Source organism: Ursus americanus, chromosome 9 (assembly GCF_024610735.1).
Source record: "Ursus americanus isolate L20-20 chromosome 9, mUrsAme1.1.p, whole genome shotgun sequence".
Lineage (NCBI taxonomy): Eukaryota > Metazoa > Chordata > Mammalia > Carnivora > Ursidae > Ursus > Ursus americanus.
In genome coordinates, this window is record NC_142135.1 from 3,269,594 (window position 1) to 3,281,932 (window position 12,339).

Here is a 12,339-nt window from a genome sequence, read left to right on the forward strand (position 1 = left end):
TGGCATCGTACCTGGCGTGGGGGACACAGCAGTGAATCCACACTCGGGCAGCTTCTGCCCTCTGAGCTCAGTGTCTGAGTCGTGAACACAGACATGAATCAAAGGGTCACCCACAAATCCATGGAAAAGGGCAGATGTTTTTAGTGCAGGTCAGGTGGAGAGCACGTTCCCAGAGCCAAGAGGGCATATGACAGGGAGCATGGCTTGTTGGGCCTGGGAGGGGGCTGGACAGGCCCAGGGGTGGAGGCTGCCCTGGGCGCAGTGCTCGTCATCCTGAATGCCAGCAGAAGTACCATGTGTGTTTCTAAGGGTCCCGCTGGCCACAGGTAGAGAACACATGGGAAGTGGCTCGGGGCTGACCAGCGCGGCCCACCGGGCAGGTGCTTAGGGCAGTGGGTGGAGCAAATGGGGACAGTATCTGGAGATGGCTGACTTTGGGTTGCCTGGCTGCTGCAGGGCACGAGTGGAAGTGATCAGATTTTCGTTGTTTGCAGACTTTGAGAAAAAGTTTTAAAGGGCTTGTTCATAAGGAAAAATTCAAATGTCTCTTTCTCAAAAGAGAAAATGGGAGCCCCCATGGTGATGGGCACCATCACTCCACTCACCAATTCGGTCCAGCCTTGCTCACCTCTTTCTCCCCTGCCCCCTGTCCTCCATTATTTGAAGCTTCATTTCATTGCCTTCCCAGATATTCTATTGACCATGTATCTTGACATCATTTGAGACTTGGGGGAAGTGGCTAAAGTAGTACGGAGTTCCCATACGAGCTTCCCCCTAAGGTTATCTTACGGAATCATGGGACAGTTGCCAACACCGGGAAGTTGACGTTCCTGCAGCAGTGCTGTTACCTAAGCTACAGATCTTAATCCCGCTTGGCTGTTAGTCTGAATGATGTCTGTTTTCTGGACATACCATGTCCATGTCGGGACCTCGTCCAGCCTAGAGGCCCCCATGCATTTATTGTCACGTCTCTTGCACCCTCCAGTCTGTGACAGTCCCTTTCTTTGTCTTTTGTGACCTTGACGTGGAGCCCTTTCAACGCACCCCCGTCACGTTTTAGTATTTCCCGTTTGGACTTAGAAGCCGCTCTAGGCTCACGTATTTTTTCTACCCGGTCCATTCCGTCAGGGAGTCCTTGTTCCTTTTATTGGAGAATGGTGTAAGCAGGTAGACCAGGGCCCTGGGTGTGTGCTTGGCTGTTGGGGTGTCCTTGTGGTAGACACAGCCAGGAAATATATGTATGTGTTCTCACACATGCACACACATCTGGATTTATCTGTCCTTCTGTCTGTATATGAAAACCCGTGAGTTCATGCTGATATTTCTGATCCCAGTCCAGTACCACAAGGTTTATTCTGCTTTCCTCTCCCCTTGTTTGTAACTTCTGTACCAGGTAGTGAGAAGTCTGCGTCTCGTTCTGCACGATATTTTGGCATATTTGGTCAGACCTAGTGCACAGAAAGTGGTTTCGGAATTGCTAACCGGTATCCGTGGGAGAAACAAATGTACGGACTAGCGAACCCATGTCTGCATATGGCTCTTTACATGTTTAGCCAAATAATGTGCGGTCAGAGCCTCATCTTCCAGAGCCCCTCCGTTGGTTCCTCTCCCCTCTGCTCCCTTCTCTCTGACAGTCGCCGTCTGCATTGTGCCTTCAGAGCCCACCTGTGCTACATGGCGTTTCTGTTTGTGTCGTGTCCTTGCCATCGTTCTAGGGTATGAGAATTCGGTTCAGTGTCTGTGGAGGGTAATGAGTAGTCTGAGTGGAAAGCAAGATTGTTATTAGTGTTGCAGTTAAAAATCTGAAACAAAGTGAGGAGAGCCGGAACCCCCGGCCTGCCTATGGGATTGGTCTTGGTGTTGCTCGCGGACTCGCGGAGTTGCTACAAAGACTTGCTACCAAGTATGCGCCAGAGCCTGAAAAGGACTTGGTAACAGCTGCTGCCCGGTGCCAGGTGACGCCCTCTGCTACATGGAGATACTCTGTGTGCCCGGGTCAGCGATAGAGGAGGCTGGGGGGCGGCCTTCCAGGATAAGCAGCCGCGGCCCTTATCGGAGAAGGCGTGCTGGCCTCCGCACCACGCTGTGGGGGCTCCACGCACCCCGCTCCTGGTGTGGGCTGTCACCCCAGGCAGTGTGGCCTCCTGATTCCAGTTTTCCAAAAATTCTTCTCTTCATGATAAGAGGAATACATCTCATCTCAAAGCATTTAGAAGATACTGAAATAAACAAAAAAAAGTCACCCATAATAATCCTTGGGAGGAAGAGTTCATATGTGTGAGGTTATTTCCAGACGTTTTTTTCCTCTTCTCTCCCGCCCCCACCTTCTCAGCCCCATTCATGACCTTCATCCCAGTCTGCTCTTCCAGTGGGGAAGGGGGGAGGGCAGATACTGGCTCCGCTCAGAAATCCGTCTCACATTAGCAGTGAGGATCTGGGCACCACCCCAAATTGTTACTTTCCTTACTCATAAGTTTAAGAATCAGGCATTTTTTTTCTTGTCTTTATTATTTTTTTTTTGAAGATTTTATTTTTGAGTAATCTCTACACCTGTGGGCCTCGAGCTCACAGCCCTGAGCTCAAGAGTCGCACACTCTTCCGACTGAGGCAGCTGGGCGCCCCGAGACATTTTTTCTCCTTCACGTGTATTGGCAGCTGGGATTCACCTACATTGCTAATTTTATGTTGCTGCTGTTCACCTAGTATCTTGAGCATGTGGGGCGGAGGCAACCGTGTTTAAAGTGAAAAGATGATGGCCGTACGTGCAGGTCAGGTGGTGGCCTCCCACGGGACACAGGCCGTGAGCACAGGCAGCTGGGGCCTGATTCCTGACTCCGGGCCCCCTTGCTGTGCAGCACGGCTCCTGTGCCTCAGTCTTCTCTCGAGCTGGAACGGGCGTGGACATTCCTCCTGACTTGGGAGGATTCTGTGGGTTATAAATGGTCTGTGGTAGGCAGTCCTGTTAGCTGCTGGTTTCATGATCCTCCTTCCGCGTACGCCTAGCACACCCCCTTTCCTTCAGAGCACTTTTTCAGTCCCTGGGGAAGTGTTGAGGGGGTGATTTGGCGTCTGTCTCTCACTAACTAGAAGCTGCCAGAGGGCCGGACTGTGTCTCACGGCTGCACCTGCAGCACCTTGCATGGCTCCTGGTTGAGAAGATGTGGAGGCGGAGGGTGCGTGTGTGTGTGCACGTGTGTGTGTGTGCATGTGTGTGTAGGGTGGGGGAATAGACTGCTTAGTAAAACCACATAGGCACTGAGGTATAAACAGTGAATGCTAAAATGTCTTCCCTAAGGGGTTGATCACAGAAGCCCCTACAGTAAGCTGACTTCATTCATGGTGGGGGGGGGTTCCATGACACCTGCTAATCTCCTGCCTTGTGGGTGCCCTACCCCAAGGCTGACGGTAGAGAGGAATGGTGCTGTCCCTGGGTTCACATCCTGGCTTCTCTCATCACATTGGCTATCGGTGAGGAAACATTTATGAAGTGGGGATAATGAAAGTACCAATTTTTGTTATTATAGTGAATAACTATTAATATAAAATTACGTATCCTGGAATTATCAGCATAATTAATATGGTATATTTTATATATAATATAGAGACATTTAGTTATAACAGATAACTTGATATGTTTGTTTATCTTAATTATTGATCATCATGATTAATTATGTAGTATAATTAATTGTTCTGATTATCATAATTAACAGTTATTACTGTGAAAGCAAAATAGGTTACTACATGGAAAATGCCTCCTGGTGCCTAGCATGTGCTCAGTGCATATTACTTATTATAAGAGCGATTATTTTCGTGGGTAGGAGAAATGATGCAGCTCCTTTGGGGGGGGAAGTATGCGCTTCTTGGGGAATTTGGAAATTACGCTGCACGGTAAGTTTGTGCGGGTTGTGTGTTGCCTGGGGCTGGTGAGGGCTGCCTAAAGCGGGGTGCTGATATGGCAGGTGGTGGGGTTACTCGGGGAGCTTTCGCTCTGGCCTGGATGATGGGCTGTAGAAATTGTGCCGAGCCGGGCTGCGGGGTGCCTGTGCAGGGATGTGGATGACTCGGTGCTGGTGCTGTAGAGCCCCCCAAAGACCCCGCACTGAGCCCCGCAGGACAGCGCGCCTGTCCGTCCACAGAATTTTCCATGGTGCTCCTGAAAGGCACATCTCCCAGCTGAGCTGCCTGGATTAGAGATGGCAGAACGACACAGATGAGTGTGGCACGTGTTTCTCGTAAAACGCCCTTCTTTGAATGGGAACAGATTTTTCTGATTCTTCTAAGTGACTCTTCCCGTATTTGGCCCTGGTTGTTTGTTTGGACACCGTCAAAGTTGTTTTCTAAACAAAGCCCCAGAAGAAACAAAGCAGACACGTTAGCACTGTAACTCAATAGTGTGTCTTAATTGGAAGCAGGCCTCGGTGTGGATGGGATCTGGGGTGCAGGGAAGGGGGACATCTCTGCCTGTAACAAAGGAGAGACCTGGAAATGGACACTTGCAGGAGGCTTGTCTAGATTTTAAAAACAAAACAACCTCCAGAACCACCCTGAACATGTTTAAACTTCATTTAACCTGTGTTTCTCGCACGTGCCCCCTGCCCCTGAACTTGCTGCAGTCCACAGAGCGATTTCTGACCTGATGTGCTGTCCTTCTGTTCCTACAGCATCAGCTATTGATCAGGTAGTCGAGAGATTCCCTTTTCATTTTGGTACTTTGGCTTTGAGTTTGAGCTGCTGCTGCTCAGATGGTGTTTCGGTGTCACGGAAGCTGTGCTGTGTGCTAGGCAGACACCGCTGGCACCTTGTGGGCCCGGGGACTGAGAGCAGGTGCAGACAGCTGGTGGCAGCTGACCCCTGGCCGACTGCTCCTGGGCCATGAGGACCGGAAGCCTGCACAGTGCTCTGTCACCATCCACTTCACTACTTACTTTAAGAATGTCTGTTTTAAATGCTTGTATTTGACAAATCAGTGCCTTTAGCCTTAGCCTGGGAGTGCTATTTACAGCCTGATTACAGGACTGAGGCGAGTTCATAGTGGAAGTGTGCGGAAGGTGGTGAATAGGTACGTGGCAGGGACCCACAGGGATGGCCGCAGGCCTGTGTGTGATGAAGATGGGAAGGAGAATCACACAACGTGCAGTTGGAGGCTCCAGAAGTGACGTGAGCTGCAGAGTGAAGTTGTCGGGGGTGAGGGAGGAAGTCGGGTCAGTAACAGCAGCTCACGTGGCTGTCCTGCCTGCTGTGCACCTGCTTTAGCTGTGTCGACACATCCCAGTTCGTGCTGCAGGTTAGGCAACTGAGGCACATGGAGGCGCAGGGCCGAGAGCAAGATGTGTCGGAGCCCATACGTGGAGCTGGGCAGCTGCCTGCCCGTTCCAGGACCTTGACCCCATGGGTGTCATGGGGACAGGCCAGTGCACCTGCCCCAGGGGTCGAACACACAAGGAGAGTAGCTTGCGTTGCTTTGCCATAATTATGCAAATGTAGAGGACCCTTCAAGAGAACTCTGTGGTAGCATAACCTTCACCAAGGAATAAAGGAAAACATTGACTTGGAATGACTGGGTTTGGATTTTCCAGTGTTTTAATTAAAGAGTAGTCAGTTGAAATTTTTTAAAGAATGCTCTTTTGAATTAATGAATACTGGTTTGAGTTTTACCCCTGTTGCTTTTTTTTTTTTTTTTTTACCATGGATCTGTGATGCCCTCTGGTATGCTTCGTGAGGCTGGCCCTGCAGAGCTCTGAGCACTGTGGGGGAATTTCCGTAACCACCCTTTGTTAATATCTCAGGCGTTTTCTGGAGCTACCTCTGCCACTGAATTCTGACAGTACTTCCATATGCTTTTCTTTTTTTAAGATTTTATTTATTTGAGAGAGAGCATGAGCAGGGGGAGTGGCAGAGGAAGAGGGAGAAGCAGATTCCCCACCGAGCAGAGAGTGGGGCAGGGGACTCGATCCCAGGACCCTGAGATCATGACCTGCGGCGAAAGGAGACGCTCAACAGACTAAGCCCCCAGGCGCCCCTTCTTTACGCTTTTCTGAAGGATGTTGACCAGAATTGGGTAACAGGATGAAAGGCCTTTTTGAAGCACAGCTTCGGGACCCCGAGATGGTCTCCCCCTCTGTTTACATGGGAACAGAAAGGGCTACACTGTTTGTGAGCCGTGAGCACCGTGAGCCATGGTGGCTGTTTGGGGCGCCCCTGGTCTGTGCTGTATGTTGCTCACTGTGGTTGGTGCACTGACCTTCACTTAGCCCGTGTCGTCGAGCGCATCTGCACGTCCAGACCCGGTTCCGTGGTGGGCCGGCGGCATTGCTGTCTGTGTGTGCAGTTGGCACGTTAGTGCCCCTGAATTGGGTGGCGGGTGGTTTTACGATTGAGCTGTAAAATGGGAAGAGGAAGGCAGACTTTCTGGCATTTCCAAAAGTGTGCAGGTGATTTCCTCTCTCCTCTTGCTGGATCACCGCCGGCCGAGCCCCCGGGGCTGGTGAGGACCGGTCATCAGGCCTGTAATCCTCCAGCTTAGCTGGGCGGGAAAGCTGTTTGCTCAACTCTTTTCCCTCGTGAAATTTTATGTATTTGGTGAAGTGAATGATGTTTGCTGCTTTTGAGTTGAGCACTTGATAAATAGTTGTTTAAACTGAAGTAACTGAATAAACTTGAAGGTAATGTGATGATCTGCCAAAGCGTCTCCCCTCCCCCTCCCCAAAGCATCAGAACTGTGCGCCGGTCCCTATGACAGCACTCCCAGAGTTCAGTGTTCACACAGACAGCTACTCGCCCCCCTCTCCGTTCTGGGTGGTTTCTGTTGGTGGAGAATATAACCCAGTGAACCCGAAGACCTTTGTAAATTAACTTCATGCCCTGAGGTGTCCGTGGATCCTTTCGCTTGCTCCGGGACAAGCATGGACTGGTTCCACGTGTATTAATGATTAACTCTGTGTTTGTTCTCTTGACACTTTCTATGGTTGGCAGTTTCCTAGAGAGAGGGGACTGACTGACTGGTGCAGTCTGTCCTCCTCCCCGCGGGTGTCAGTGAGACGCCGCACGGGGGTGAGCGCGTCTCCGAGCCCTGCTGGCTGGGTCGTGGCAAACCAGCCACCCACCAGCTGACCCGTGTGGTTGCTGTTGCTGCCGTCGGACGGAGACCGGACCGCACACGTCGGCAGCCCCTCAGCGGTTCGGGTTTTCGGCGTGCCCCCGAGAGCTGCGGCTGCTGCCGTCTTGCCCAGAGAGACCCAAGGCAGAGCCCCTGTGTTCTCAGAAAATAGTCTGGATGACAGTCCACACCGCAGAATGGGACGTTCAGACTGTGGTTCTGAAAGCTTTCTGCAGCAGGACCTCTGTGTGGTCTCAGATGATCAAGGACCCCAAAGACCCTTTGTTTATGTGGGTTCTGTCTATTAATGTTCATTGTATTAGAAGTGAAAACCAAGGAGTCTAAAAAATAATGGGCCATAAAGACAATGAAAAATCCGATGTGTATTAATAGATAGTATTTTTATGAAAGATAATTTTTTAAAACAAAAAAGATGTAGTGAAAAGAGCGATATGTTTCACACTTCTTATAAATCTCCTTAAGATTTGGCCAAAAACAAGCAGCATTTGGCCTCCACATTGAGTCTACTGGAATTTGTTGTTTTTGGTGAAGTATAAGAGAAAAAATCTGACCCCACACAGATGTGCAGCTGAAAGGGAGGAATATGTTCGTAGCCTTTTCAGATAATCGTGGATCTGATTCTTTGCTACCACACACCAGAACTCGACCGGTAGTAGTTTGTTCCTTTGAGAGAGAGAGAGAAAGTATGAGCAAGGTGGGGGGCGGGGGGGTGGTGGGAGCAGACTCCCCACTGAGCACAGAGCCTGACAAGGGGTTTGCTCTCACGACCAGAGCCGAAATCCAGAGTTGGACGCTCGGCCCACTGCAGCAGCCAGGCGACCCTCGACCAGGCGTGCCTTCGTGGAAGCTGGTTGCGGTGCGGGGACTGAAGCCACGTGGGACGCAGAGTGGCCCCGAGCTTAGCGGGGTGCGATCCGGGGGTCACGCGGCCTCACTGGGCAGTCTCGCTTTCCTGTGTTGGCGGGTTTTCCAAACGCTGGCTGTGTCACTGCACACAGACACGCATGCCGCCCCCGGAGGTCCCCGTGCAGCATAGCCGAAGTCTCTCAGGATCTGGAATCTTGAAGCGCGCGATGGCGACGACAGGTTTCCCACGGTTCGAATTTTCTCGTTCAGGCTTGAGTTGCGTCATTGCCTCAGACCCGGGCGGCTGATCTCGGGAGCGCAGGGCCCCTTGGTTCGGCGTCGAGGACGTCTGTCCGCCGCCCAAGCCGTCGTCCCTGGGACAGGAAGCTCCGCTCCCGGCCTGACGCCCTCGCCGCAACCTTTCCTCCATACGGCGAGACGGCCGAGGCTGAAGAGTCCGTGTGTCACAGAGCGGCTGCTGTGCGTCGCTTCACCCGGAGCGCGAGTGGGTCGCTGGCTCTCCCGCCGACGGCGGCCGCATGTTCCCGGGTGAGCCGCTCCCCGGTCAGCGCCCGCACCCGCCGTCTCCGCTCCTGAGCGTCCGTGTGTGGAGCGTGTTACGCGTTATGCCAGAAATGCTTCTGACCTTGGGAACCCCCCTCGCGGCTCCGGGGACCCCCGGAATTCCTGGGCCGCCCCGAGAATCGCTGAGTCAGGAGGATCCTGAATTCTGCTCTCCCTCCCTCTGCGGCGCGGTCCGTGTGCAGCGCCGGCGGCAGAGGCTGTGAGAGTCCAGGGAGTTGAGCTGCGTCCGGCCTCACAAACGTGCTGTAGTAAACGTGCCCGAGGAGGGGGCCGGGTTTGTCGTGGGGGTTCCCGTGTGTGCGGCCGGCCGGTCTCGCTGCGACAGCTCGGGGGGCTGGGGGCTGCGCCCGCATCTGCCAGGTCTCGGAGGCGCGCTCCTCGGAGCCGGTGTGGGGGGCGGGTGGGAGGAGGGCTCCCCGCCCCGGCTGCGGAAGGAAGTGGGGCCCATTGGGCTGGGGGTGTTTTCTTTTGGGCTGTTGGCGGAGGAGCTGGGCTCCCCTCGGGTCACAGAGTCTTCTTTTTGGAAAGAGGCAGCTTCACTGAGTGGTGTCTTTGGTTCGGTGAATTCTGTTGGTGCTTTCTGTGGGAGTGTCTGTAGAACTGCTCCGTGGAGGGATCTTCCGTCTTTACCCGGGGACGCAGGCGGGTGTTCCTCGCTCTCTCGGGGCACCTGGAGTTGGGGCTTCACCTGAGGAAGGCTCGCAGTCCGGAAGTGGCTTCCGTTCCGGGCTAGAACCCAGAATGCGTTTAGAACAGTTTTGTGGGACGTGGGAGGAAGACCCCCCCCCTCCCCCTCCCCTGCTGGTTCTTGTTGCCGCCGTATGTAGACATAGAGTGTCCTGTCCCTTTCTCCCAGGGCACGGCCGGAAGCCCACTCGGGGTTAGTTGGCGGGTGTGCCCGCATAAGGCTTGGTCTCGGTGGCTGCAGTTCAGGACGGTGGGTATGTGCTTTTGCTAGTAGCTTCTGACCTGCTCTAGAAAAAGATGAGTGAGTGGTGTGACCCACATAGAGGGAAGCGTTCTAATTGATTCTTAACCAGTAGGCATTCACCTCGAGTGTTTGAAAACCGTCAGAAAAGAGCTTGCTGACTGATCTGCTGCCTTGTCATAGCCCCGGCCCCGGGACAGGCCCGAAACCTTGCCAGGACTTGTCTGCTGCCAGGACTAGGGCAGGGCCCTCGCCTCACCGCCCCTCGTGCTTCTGACCTGTGTCTCCGTAGCCTGTTACCGCGCCTTCCTTTCTCAAAGTTGGAACACCTGCTGTGTGCTGAGCCCTGTGCTAGATGCCGGCGAGAGGCCGACACACACAGTGGGTTCTTGTTCTCAGGGAGCTTGTGCCCCGGGTGGGGGTCAGACAACTAGGGGACAGGTACGTAGTGCGTCCGGTGCAAGGAGTCCATTGTTAGGGTGCTCAGGGAGGTGTTGTTGGACAGTAGAGCCAGCAGGAACAACACCTGTGTGCCGGGTGGGGTGGGGGGCACAGGGCAGGTAAAGCACCCCAAGCCTCGTGTGGCCGGAGCTGCGGCCAGAGGGCAGAGGTGGTGGGCAGGGGCCACGGTGCCCTGCTGTGGTCACTCTGCCTCCTCAGCCCGTTGCAGAGGCTGCCAGCTATTTATAGAACACGCTGGAAGCCCCTGGAGCCTGGCATCACGACCCAGTATGACCTCACCAGGCTCACGCCAGCCTCTCCGGCTTCTGCCCTCGTGCCCTTGGTGCCTCTGCTCATGCTACCCTGGAATCCCCTGGTCGTGGTGCCCGTCCTGCCCACCCATTTCCTGCTGCTGGAAATTCCTTCTTTCCAGGATCTGCTCAAAGGGGGTTTCTCATGAAGCCTTGCCAAACAGCTAAGTGAGAATGCCTTGGTCTTTTGTCCAGTCAGAAGCTTATCTCATTGCTCCAGAACAGCCTGATTCCACCTCCCTGACCCCTGCACTGCTGTAGCCCACGGTCAGCATTCATGGAGCCAGCCAGCAGTGGCTGGGGTCCCTGGGAGGTGATGTCAACAGGTCCCACCCCGGTGGGCATAGAGAGAAGTCACAGTACAGTGAGAAGGAGGAGCACTGGATACCGTGGACCGACAGACGGACAGATGGACAGATGAGGTCTTCGTGGTCTCTTCCTCTGCTCAGCTGTGCTAGTCCTGCATGGGAGGACTCTCCCTGAGGTCACTTGGACTGCCCATGGGACCATTTGGAGCACTCTGCTCTGTGACCCAGCAGATGACCCTAGTATCACTCTTTGGAGTGACTGGAAAGTACTAAACCTACAGAAAAGTCCGTCCCTTATTGCTCTCATCTGGCTCCCTTAGCATGTAGGACTTCTGGGTGTTTCAGGGACGGTAGATCAGTGGCCCCAAACCATAGACGCTCTGCCGGCCGAGCAGGGGACTCAGTGGTTTTCCTGGAGCCCCGTGGCCACGAGCGAGCAGCTCTCGGCGAGGTTGCCACACGACGCCTGCCGTGACCTTGCCTCAGCCCACGACTGCTCCTTGGGGTTTCGGCGAGTGCTGTCTGCTTGGGCCCTCCGCTGTGTCCCTGCCTGCGGGCAGCCTGCTGGGCCTGCGGAGCCGCAGGAGGAGGGCCCAGAGACTCTGTCGGGGAGTCCTCTGGTGCTTGGGAAGAAGAGTGCAGGCCGCGGGGGCTGGTTGTGCAGGACTGGCGTTCCAACCCTGAAACGTGGCGGGAACACCCAGAGTGTGTGCTGAGGGGCATACAGGAAGCCTGTTAACGGAGGGAGAGAACAGGCCAGAATCCACGTTCGGAAGCTTAGCCTGCCTTTTATAACAGCTTTATTTTTTCAAGACACAGCCCACAAAGCCCAGGTGACCACTGTGTTTTGTGTGTTATGGTTAAAGATGAGAAGGATGTTCGTGCTGATAACGCAGTCGGGCGGGCGTGCTCCCTGCTGCGGCCCGCGCAGCAAGGCGCCGGTTCTGTCCCGGGGCGTGGGGCGCTCGGTGCTGAGAGCGCACGGTGATTAAACACTAGCCACAGGCACGTGACGTACGTGTGACCTACAGTTCACCGTTGGACAGCGTGCCAGTAGCGCCTTAAGAACATTCACAGTGTTTGTGAGCCCCGAACTGTCACCCCCCACACCGAGGCCCCGTACCCATTGGCTGCCTCTCTCTTCTCTGCTCGCCCAGCTGTTGACAACTGCTAATCTTTCTGTCTCAGTGTAGTTGCCCATTCTGGACATTTCATGCAAAGAGAGTCGTACAGATGTGGACTCTGTGCCTCTGCCGTCACCTGAGAGTACCTTCCAAGTTCATCTGTGTCGTAGCAGGTTATTAGGACTTCATTCCTTTTAACGGCCGAACAATATTCCATCGCGTGGATATACCACATTCTGTTTTATCCATTCGTTTGACAAGACATTTGGGGTGGTTTCCAATTATTGTATTTTTAAATTATAACATTCTTAATTTTCTGTGCTTTGAAGCATTTCCAAAATTATAAATGTGTGTGACAATTTTATCAGGGGATATACAGGGCAGTTTTTCTGTTTTTTTCACGCTGTGCTGGAGGCATCAGCTGTTGAACAGTGTTCCAGTTGTCCCACGTTTGCTTTGTGGGAAGGGAGCGCAGTGGGTGGGACCCCCCTCGTGTTGGAAGCGGTCTGCTGAGGGATCTCACTGAGCCCCCGTCTAGAGTTAGAATCTGTCTGCTTCCTTTAGGCAAATCAGAAATGTAGTTGATGTTTGGAGGGACATTGTGCATTGATGGCTTTTCTCTGTGTATGTGATTATGGGAAAATCTTGCCATATTTTTAGTAGTAAGCCTGCCTGACTT

General features: G+C 53.6%; 1 protein-coding gene and 1 non-coding gene across 4 annotated transcripts in view; one reads left to right on the forward strand and one right to left on the reverse strand.

Moving 5' to 3' along the window:
- Positions 1-12,339, forward strand: part of AGO2 (argonaute RISC catalytic component 2) — a 111,527-nt gene that overhangs the window by 13,817 nt on the left and 85,371 nt on the right. The window lies entirely within an intron of this gene.
- Positions 2,353-2,484, reverse strand: LOC123779700 (U12 minor spliceosomal RNA). The gene has a single exon (XR_006776270.1). It is a non-coding gene; the product is annotated as a U12 minor spliceosomal RNA (small nuclear RNA).